We start from the raw sequence: 9,663 nt of genomic DNA, 5'->3' as shown, positions 1-9,663 counted from the left end.
ACTACAAAAATAGTTTTTTCTGTTTTTTTGATTTGTTTTTTTGCATTATTTATTTTCTTTTGTTTTTTGCTTTAATTTTTAATTCTGTTTGCTTTTAGGTTAGCAAAATTATAAACTTTCTATTAGTGCCATTAGTTTTAGAAAAATTATAAACTTTCTGTTAGTGCCATTAGTTTTCAAATTTGAATAGTTAAAATTTGAATTCTTTGAAAATTGTTTGAATCACAAGTTTGTGATTAACTTACTAAAAAATGAGAATAGATGCGCTTATAGAGAAAATTCAACCTAAACTCCTAGTAAATTTCTATGAATTTCAGAGAAATTCACTATGAATTTAGGTTAAACTTTTCTCTATTAGGACATCTATTTTCACTTCGAGAGGAGCTCAACAAGGCAGAGAGAGAAGGGCTTATAAACCGGTGCGAGCCCCCTTCGATTGGCGAGGTGGGACTAAACTCTGCCCGCAACGAGGACCAACCCTTTAGTCCCGGTTTGTGGCACAAACCAGGACTAATGGTCATGGGCCAGGGGCGAGGAGCAAAATTATAAATTTCTGTTAGTGCCATTAGTTTTAGAAAGTTGAAAGTTGGCATGGGCCAGGGACTAATGGTCATGGTATTACGAGGGCCGAACCATAAGACATGAAAGCATTTTAAATGAACTCTGAAAAGGTTGAAAGTTGGGATGGTATCATAATTTCACCCACATAGCATGTGCATGTACAAAACGGACAATGGTAGCATGTTCGTGTGTTACAAAGTTGGCATGGTATCATCATAATAGTTGCGGGAGAAAGTCTTCACTTTTTCTTCGCTTGTGTCATTTGCTTATTGCGCCGTAACGATGGATAATCTTCATTGTTTATCAGGATGCTTGAGTCAGCCTTGACATTGAAGGGAGGAATTTCATGAAACTTTTCATAATCTTCAGACATGTCTGTCTTGCCGTCCACTCCCAGGATGTCCCTTTTTCCTGAAAGAACTATGTGGCGCTTTGGCTCATCGTATGATGTATTCACTTCCTTATCTTTTCTTTTTCTCGGTTTGGTAGACATGTCCTTCACATAGATAACCTATGCCACATCATTGGCTAGGACGAACGGTTCGGCAGTGTACCCAAGATTTTTCAGATCCACTGTTGTCATTCCGTACTGTGGGTCTACCTGTACCCCGCCGCCTAATAGATTGACACATTTGCACTTAAACAAAGGGACCTTAAAATCAGGTCCGTAGTCAAGTTCCCATATGTCCACTATGTAACCATAATATGTGTCCTTTCCGCTCTCGGTTGCTGCATCAAAGCGGACACCGCTGTTTTGGTTGTTGCTCTTTTGATCTTGGGCGATCGTGTAAAATGTATTCCCATATATCTCGTATCCTTTGTAAGTCAATACATTCAAAGATGGTTCCCTGGACAACAAGTACAACTCATCACAAACAGTGTTGTCACCTTTGAGACGTGTTTCCAACCAACTGCTGAAAGTCCTGATGTGTTCACATGTAATCCAGTCGTCGCACTGCTCCGGGTGTTTGGAGTGCAGACTGTTCTTGTGTTCATCGACATACGGGGTCACCAAGGTAGAGTTCTGTAGAACTGTGTAGTTTGCTTGAGACCAAGAATATCCGTCCCTGCATATTATTGAGTCTCTTCCAAGAGTGCATTTTCCAGTCAGTCTCCCCTCATACCGCGATTTAGGGAGACCTATCTTCTTAAGGCCAGGAATGAAGTCAACACAAAACCCGATAACATCCTCTGTTTGATGGCCCATGGAGATGCTTCCTTCTGGCCTAGCGCGGTTACGGACATATTTCTTTAGGACTCCCATGAACCTCTCAAAGGGGAACATATTGTGTAGAAATACGGGCCCCAGGATGACAATCTCGTCGACTAGATGAACTAGGACGTGCGTCATGATATTGAAGAAGGATGGTGGGAACACCAGCTCGAAACTGACAAGACATTGCGCCACATCACTCCTTAGCCTTGGTACGATTTCTGGATCGATCACCTTCTGAGAGATTCCATTGAGGAATGCACATAGCTTCACAATGGCTAATCGGACGTTTTCCGGTAGAAGCCCCCTCAATGCAACCGGAAGCAGTTGCGTCATAATCACGTGGCAGTCATGAGACTTTAGGTTCTGAAACTTTTTCTCTGGCATATTTATTATTCCCTTTATATTCGACGAGAAGCCAGTCGTGACCTTCATACTGAGCAGGCATTCAAAGAAGATTTCTTTCTCTTCTTTCGTAAGAGCGTAGCTGGCAGGACCTTTATACTGCTTCGGAGGCATGTCGTCTTTTTCATGCAAATGTTGCAGGTCCTCCCGTGCCTCAGGTGTATCTTTTGTCTTCCCATACACGCCCAAGAAGCCTAGCAGGTTCACGCAAAGGTTCTTCGTCACGTGCATCACGTCGATTGAGGAGCGGACCTCTAGGTCTTTCCAGTAGGGTAGGTCCCAAAATATAGATTTCTTCTTCCACATGGGTGCGTGTCCCTTAGCGTCATTCGGAACAGCTAGTCCACCGGGACCCTTTCCAAAGATTACATAGTGTAAATCATTGACCATAGCAAGCACGTGATCACCGGTGCGCATGGCGGGCTTCTTCCGGTGATCTGCCTCGCCTTTGAAATGCTTGCCTTTCTTTCGACATTGATGGTTGGTCGGAAGAAATCGACGATGGCCTAGGTACACATTCTTCCTGCATTTGTCCAGGTATATACTTTCAGTGTCATCTAAACAGTGCGTGCATGCGTGGTATCCTTTGTTTGTATGTCCTGAAAGGTTACTGAGAGCGGGACAATCGTTGATGGTCACGAATAGCAACGCCTTAAGGTTAAATTCCTCCTGTCTGTGCTTATCCCACGTACGTACACCGTTTCCATTCCACAGCTGTAAAAATTCTTCAACTAATGGCCTTAGGTACACATCAATTTCGTTGCCGGGTTGCTTAGGGCCTTGGATGAGAACTGGCATCATAATGAACTTCCACTTCATGCACATCCAAGGAGGAAGGTTATACATACATAGAGTCATGGGCCAGGTGCTGTGATTGCTGCTCTGCTCCCCAAAAGGATTAATGCCATCTGCGCTTAAAGCAAACCATACATTCCTTGGGTCCTTTGCAAACTCATCCCAGTACTTTCTCTCGATTTTTCTCCACTGCGACCCGTCAGCGGGTGCTCTCAACTTCCCATCTTTTTTCGGTTCTCACTGTGCCATCGCATCAACTTGGCATGCTCTTCGTTTCTGAACAGACGTTTCAACCGTGGTATTATAGGAGCATACCACATCACCTTCGCAGGAACCCTCTTCCTGAGGGGCTCGCCGTCAACATCACCAGGGTCATCTCGTCTGATCTTATACCGCAATGCACCGCATACCGGGCATGCGTTCAGATCCTTGTATGCACCACGGTAGAGGATGCAGTCATTAGGGCATGCATGTATCTTCTCCACCTCCAATCCTAGAGGGCATACGACCTTCTTTGCTGCGTATGTACTGCCGGGCAATTCGTTATCCTTTGGAAGCTTCTTCTTCAATATTTTCAATAGCTTCTCAAATCCTTTGTCAGCCACAGCATTCTCTGCCTTCCACTGCAGCAATTCCAGTACGGTACCGAGCTTTGTGTTGCCATCTTTGCAATTGGGGTATAACCCTTTTTTGTGATCCTCTAACATGCGATCGAACTTCAACTTCTCCTTTTGACTTTCGCATTGCGTCCTTGCATCGACAATGACCTGGCGGAGATCATCATCATCGGGCACATCGTCTGGTTCCTCTTGATCTTCAGCAGCTTCACCCATTGCAGCATCATTGGACACATCGTCTAGTTCCTCTTGATCTTCACCAGCTCCCCCCGTTGCAGCATCACCGTATTCAGGGGGCACATAGTTGTCATCGTACTCTTCTTCTTCGCCGTCTTCCATCATAACCCCTATTTCTCCGTGCCTCGTCCAAACATTATAGTGTGGCATGAAACCCTTGTAAAGCAGGTGGGAGTGAAGGATTTTCCGGTTAGAGTAAGACCTCGTATTCCCACATTCAGTGCGTGGACAACACATAAAACCATTCTGCTTGTTTGCCTCAGCCGCATCGAGAAACTCATGCACGCCCTTAATGTACTCGCGGGTGTGTCTGTCACCGTACATCCATTGCCGGTTCATCTGCGTGCATTATATATAATTAAGTGTCCAAATTAATAGAAGTTCATCATCACATTAAAACCAAAGTGCATACATAGTTCTCATCTAACAACATATAGCTCTCCAGAGCATCTAATTAATTAAACCATACATTGAAACTATGTAAAATATTTCAATGCGAAAACAAATGCGATCATAATCGCAACCAAGGTAACAATTGATCCAACGGCATAATGATACCAAGCCTCGATATGAATGGCATATTTTCTAATCTTTCTAATCTTCAAGCGCATTGCATCCATCTTGATCTTGTGATCATCGACGACATCCGCAACATGCAACTCCAATATCATCTTCTCCTCCTCAATTTTTTTTATTTTTTCCTTCAACAAATTGTTTTCTTCTTCAACTAAATTTAACCTCTCGACAATAGGGTCGGTTGGCATTTCCGTCACATACATCCTACATAAATAAAATCTATGTCACGTTGGTCGGCATAATTTTCATAAACAATAAATGAACCAATAGTTATAAAGATAATATATATACCACATCCGAATCATAGACAGGACGAGGGCCGACGGGGGTGGATACCAAAACCATCGCACTATATAAGATGCAATAATAAAAGTAAGAAAATAATACAAGTATCTATGTAAACATACAAGTAAGAATATTTTTTCTTTCAGAAAGAAGATAAGAACAAGAGGCTCACCACGGTGGTGCCGGCGATGAGCTCGGCGCGGGTGATCGACGGCGGTGAAGACGGGGACGGGGCGTGACGGACCGCTAAACCTAGACAAATATTATGGAAAATGGAGCTTGGAGGTCGAGCTTGGGGAGGAGAAAGCTTAAGTAGTGTGGCTCGGGCATTCCATCGAACACCTTGTGTGCATAGGAGGTGAGCTAGAGCACCACCAAGCCCTCTCCCCCTCGGCCAGAGAAAAACAGAGCACTGGGGTGCTCTGCTCGCGAGCGAGGGGTATATATAGGCTCCTCATTGGTCCCGGTTGGTGACATGAGCAGGGACTAAAGGCTCTCCTTTAGTCCTATTGCTCCGGGACCAATGGTGGTGGGCCAGGAGCGAGGCCTATTGGTCCCGGTTGGCTTGAACCGGGACCAATGGTGGTGGGCCAGGAGCGAGGCCTATTGGTCCCGGTTGGCTTGAACCGGGACCAATGGTGGTGGGCCAGGAGCGAGGCCTATTGGTCCCGGTTCATCCCACCAACCGGGACCAAAAGGTCCAGATGAACCGGGACCAATGGCCCACGTGGCCCGGCCGGCCCCCTGAGCTCACGAACCGGGACCAATGCCCACATTGGTCCCGGTTCTAGACTGAACCGGGACTAATGGCTGACCCGGCTTGGACCAAAGCCCTATTTTCTACTAGTGTAAATCCGGCAGATCTCCTGGTAGGGGATTCTAAACTAAACGCCCTGGAAGATGGTAACAAGGATACAAGGTTTACCCGGGGCCAGGCTCCCTGAGGAGATAACCCTACATCCTGCTTGTGTTTTATAGCGATGAAGTGTGCACACAGTCCATGTAATTAATCTACCAAGAGATTGTATGTTGTGTCTAGCAGTCTAGGTGTGTTCTATCTGCGAGCCCAGCCCCCCGTCTACATCCAACACAATAAGGGTCGCGCTAATGGTGTCTCCTCGCGGTGCCCACCGCATCATTTTTACCTTGCTGGCGAGAGAAAAAAAACGAAAGGGGTAAAAAGGGGGAGACCCTACAGAGCGGAGCGGATACACGATTGGAAGACCTAGCCTTCTCTCTTTGGGGTGATGCCACCGCTTCCTCTCGTCTCCCTCGATTCTTCTCGCGCAGCCGCACCTACTCCGAGCCCCTCCTCTTCCCTGTGCCACCGGCCTCCCTCCTCTGTGTCTCTCCTCATTGGTCGTCGCTCCAAGTCGCGGATCTCCTCGCCGCAGTTGCAGTGGTCGCCGCTGCCGCCGTCTTCGCCCATCACAGCTTCTCTTCCCCGCGCTCGCCGATGGCAACCAACAGCGAGGAGGCGGCACCACCACCCGGCCAAATCTTCTCTCGCATGCGTAACTTCCTTGCCAAGCCCTTCCGCTGCACGCGTGCCCTCGCGGGCTCGCTCTTCCTCCCCTACGACCTCTCGAGGACGCGTGCGGTGCCGCCGCGGTCCGCCCGCACTGACGAAGGCCCTCACACGGTTGGTTGCAGTACGGGGTTGACAAGGACTTCTGCAACGTGTCGCGCCATGTCATCTTTTAGGACATGGGCTCAGGTAGCACCTAAGCCGTGTACTAATTGTCCTCCAACGCTAAGGAGTTCGGGAAGATGGTGTCTGTCAACCAGTTGCAGGTACAAATTCTCACCACCTTGTCCTTTAGTTGTTCAGTCAAGTATATGCCTGCTTGTAAGAACTCTGAAGAAAATTGTGTTAATTCTCATTTTGGACAGTGCTACTGATGTTGGTTTTGTTGCAAAGGTTAGTTCTGCAAAGTCACACACTCAGGGAGCTCAACGCAATGGACCGGAATGTATTGATGGACCACTACGCTTTGCGAGAGAAGTTTAATTTCCTGTTGGTGTCACAAAACATCCGACTCAAGCAGAAGCAAAAGAGCCAATGTGTCTTTCAAAGGCAAAAATCTACTGTAGTCCCACTGCTCATACCCCCACAACAAATCTATTTGTGTGATAGTATGACTGATGATTGGTAGCCTAAGTCAGTAGGAAATACATCAGGGTTAATACGGCAATTACCGAAGTACTCCCCAAATGCGGTGACAAGATCAAACGAGCATCCTCATTGTCTTTGAGTGAAAGATATAAATGGATATGTAAGGGGAAAATTTGATCGGACGGAGTGTGATGTTGGTGAGTTAAGCCTCTTTTCTTTGTAACTCTCTTTACTCTTGTTGCCAACTCAATCATTATTAGTACATGCTTACTAACCTCTTGTTCACGGTGCCTAAATCATAAAAAATTTGGACCTTGATGTTACTTTTGCATTTATTCTTAATACAGGAAATAGAAGGAAGGCCAAGATGTGTCTGGTTATATATATTGATGAGGAAATCGAGTAAGATCACTGGAACCTTTCATCGAATGCTTTAATGCCACCAAATAAGCTGATGCTAAATCTGTTTTCTAATAATTGCCTGTCAATGTATATTGGTTTCTTGGTTTACTGTAATAGTAAAAACAGTCTTTTTTTAATTATAACTAACATACACTATCGCTTTAGTGTGTCGGAAGATGTTGATATTTCACCGGATGAGCATTATGATCGGCGTGAAGATAAATATGAACATAGGTTTATTGATGATCATACCACTCCTACCGGCCAATTCTCCCAGAGTAGTGAACAAGGTGGTGAGAACAGTGACACTAATGACATGATGGCTTTCTGCAGGTATAATCCGAGGTATACTAGGGGATTGTACAGGGGTTCTCTTCATTTATTTAGACCAAATGTACTACAGAATGTAAACTGCAGAAGAATACTTCAGTAGCTAAAATGGCCTATTCTGAACTTGACTATTGTTTTACCCTGCACATCTTACTGTAGAGTGTAGTTATTACTTCAATATTCGGTTTGCAAATCATAATCAGTATTGGATTTCCTTTTATATTTAGTACATAAATACTAATCATGATGTGTATTTACTGTTTTATTTCAGCTGGCCAATCCTCAGGTTTGGCGGTCAGTTTGTCGCGTGCTCCTCCTGTCCTGAATTTGGGGTCATGTTCAGTGCCTGCTGAACCTGCTTTCTCTGTTCTGAATCCGAACTTGGGATCTTCTTTAGTGGCTGCTGAACCTGCTTTCTCTGTTCTAATCCGAACTTGGGATCTTCTGCAGTGGCTCCTCAGTCGTTCAACCGTTCGTCTGAAACTTTTCATTTGTGTATGTTGTCTTCCTCTTTTTTTTCTTACCTCTTATTTTTTCCAGTTGGTTAAATCAAATAAGTTTAGTTTTTCCTAAAAAAAACATTTCTTACTTTTGTGATACAGTGAGGAATTTATGTTGATTTGAACCTTCAAGAGGAATGAACAATCAAACAATTTTGGATTGAACTAAACTGTTACAATAGAAAAAAAAATGTATCTCTTATTCTTATTATTAGCTAACATCCATATGCTCAAGTGTCAAGGGCTAAAACCATAACCTATCTAGTACTCCCTCCGTCCGAAAATACTTGTCATCAAAATGGATAAAAGGGGATGGATCTAGACGTATTTTAGTTCTAAATACATCTCTTTTTATCTATTTTGATGACAAATATTTTCGGACGGAGGGAGTAGCAGAGAAGAGGCGAACCCACATGATCAACGATGGAGAGAGGAAAGGAAGGCTTTTCCCTAGCTACCCGGGAAAGAAAGACGTGTTGCTTACAATATTCTCTCATTTGCGTATACCCGGCTCTAATATTGGCTAATTTCAGTGTATAAACTTACAGAGTACGTACCCGTCAGAAGCAAACAGATTTTTGTTTTGTTTTGAAAACTGACAGAAACCGACAAGTTGGTTGATTACCAGCGTGAGTGAAGGTGTCCCAGATCAGATGCCTGGGCTCCTGCCATCCTCACCAACAGCGCCCTCGTACTGCATTAAAAAACAGAGCAAATTAACCAGAGCAGGGCACTGAGGGCAGGAGAAACAAAGTGAAGTTTGTAACCAATATCCAGTTACTACCTGGTACACGGAGGTGGCGGGGCCAAAGACGAAGTCCGGCGGGAAGCCCTTCTGCGTGAAGCCAAGAAGGGGGGAAACGCCATGGGCGGCGAGAAGGAGGAGGAGCAAGAGGGAGAAGAAGGCCATGGCAGTGGCCTGTATTGATGATATGTGCTTTCTCATCCGGCGTGCTCAAACAGTTCCTAAAACATAAGTATATTTCGGTGATCCGGCCATTGATGTTAACACAGATCCGCGGCAGCTTCATCTGTAGTATACATTTGTGCATTTCTGTAGTACTAGCTTACATTTATGTACCAACGGCAGCATCAATCGTGATGTCGAGTCATTGAAAATTTCATTATCCTGCGTATCCGTGGACCTGAGAGAAACAACCAGAACTAATTCCAGTTTGAGAAGCAACTATTACTGTAATACTAGGGCCAATGGAGCTAAAAAAACTGAACAAATACTTTCATCGTTGGATTTGTGGGCTTTGCCCTCCCCGAAGGGAAGGAGCCCTTTCAGAAATTAGTTCTGGTTGTTTCAGAAATTACTGTAATACTAGGGCCAATGGAGCTAAAAAAACTGAACAAATACTTTCATCGTTGGATTTGTGGGCTTTGCCCTCCCCGAAGGGAAGGAGCCCTTTCAGAAATTAGTTCTGGTTGTTTCAGAAATTACTGTAATACTAGGGCCAATGGAGCTAAAAAAACTGAACAAATACTTTCATCGTTGGATTTGTGGGCTTTGCCCTCCCCGAAGGGAAGGAGCCCTTTCAGAAATTCTCAATGTCCCCGGAGGGCCAAAGAAGGGGTTTGGAAATAGTTTTCAACCAGCAATTGACGCGCCTCGGTATAACC

The 9,663-nt window shown here is 44.9% G+C and overlaps 1 long non-coding RNA gene across 2 annotated transcripts; it reads left to right on the top strand.

Moving 5' to 3' along the window:
- The first annotated feature begins 5,945 nt into the window (after window positions 1–5,945).
- LOC119270231 lies at window positions 5,946–8,138 on the top strand. 2 transcript variants are annotated; one of them, XR_005133997.1, is made up of 4 exons: window positions 5,946–7,002; window positions 7,153–7,207; window positions 7,373–7,540; window positions 7,809–8,138. It is a non-coding gene; the product is annotated as an uncharacterized LOC119270231 (long non-coding RNA). The 2 variants fall into 2 exon arrangements; XR_005133996.1 differs by having other exon boundaries at window positions 7,373–7,552.
- The last annotated feature ends 1,525 nt before the right edge of the window (window positions 8,139–9,663 follow it).

This window comes from Triticum dicoccoides, chromosome 3A, assembly GCF_002162155.2.
Source record: "Triticum dicoccoides isolate Atlit2015 ecotype Zavitan chromosome 3A, WEW_v2.0, whole genome shotgun sequence".
NCBI classification, from domain to species: domain Eukaryota; kingdom Viridiplantae; phylum Streptophyta; class Magnoliopsida; order Poales; family Poaceae; genus Triticum; species Triticum dicoccoides.
The sequence above is the reverse complement of the archived record's forward strand: the minus strand, read 5'-3'. Positions and strand labels throughout refer to the sequence as shown.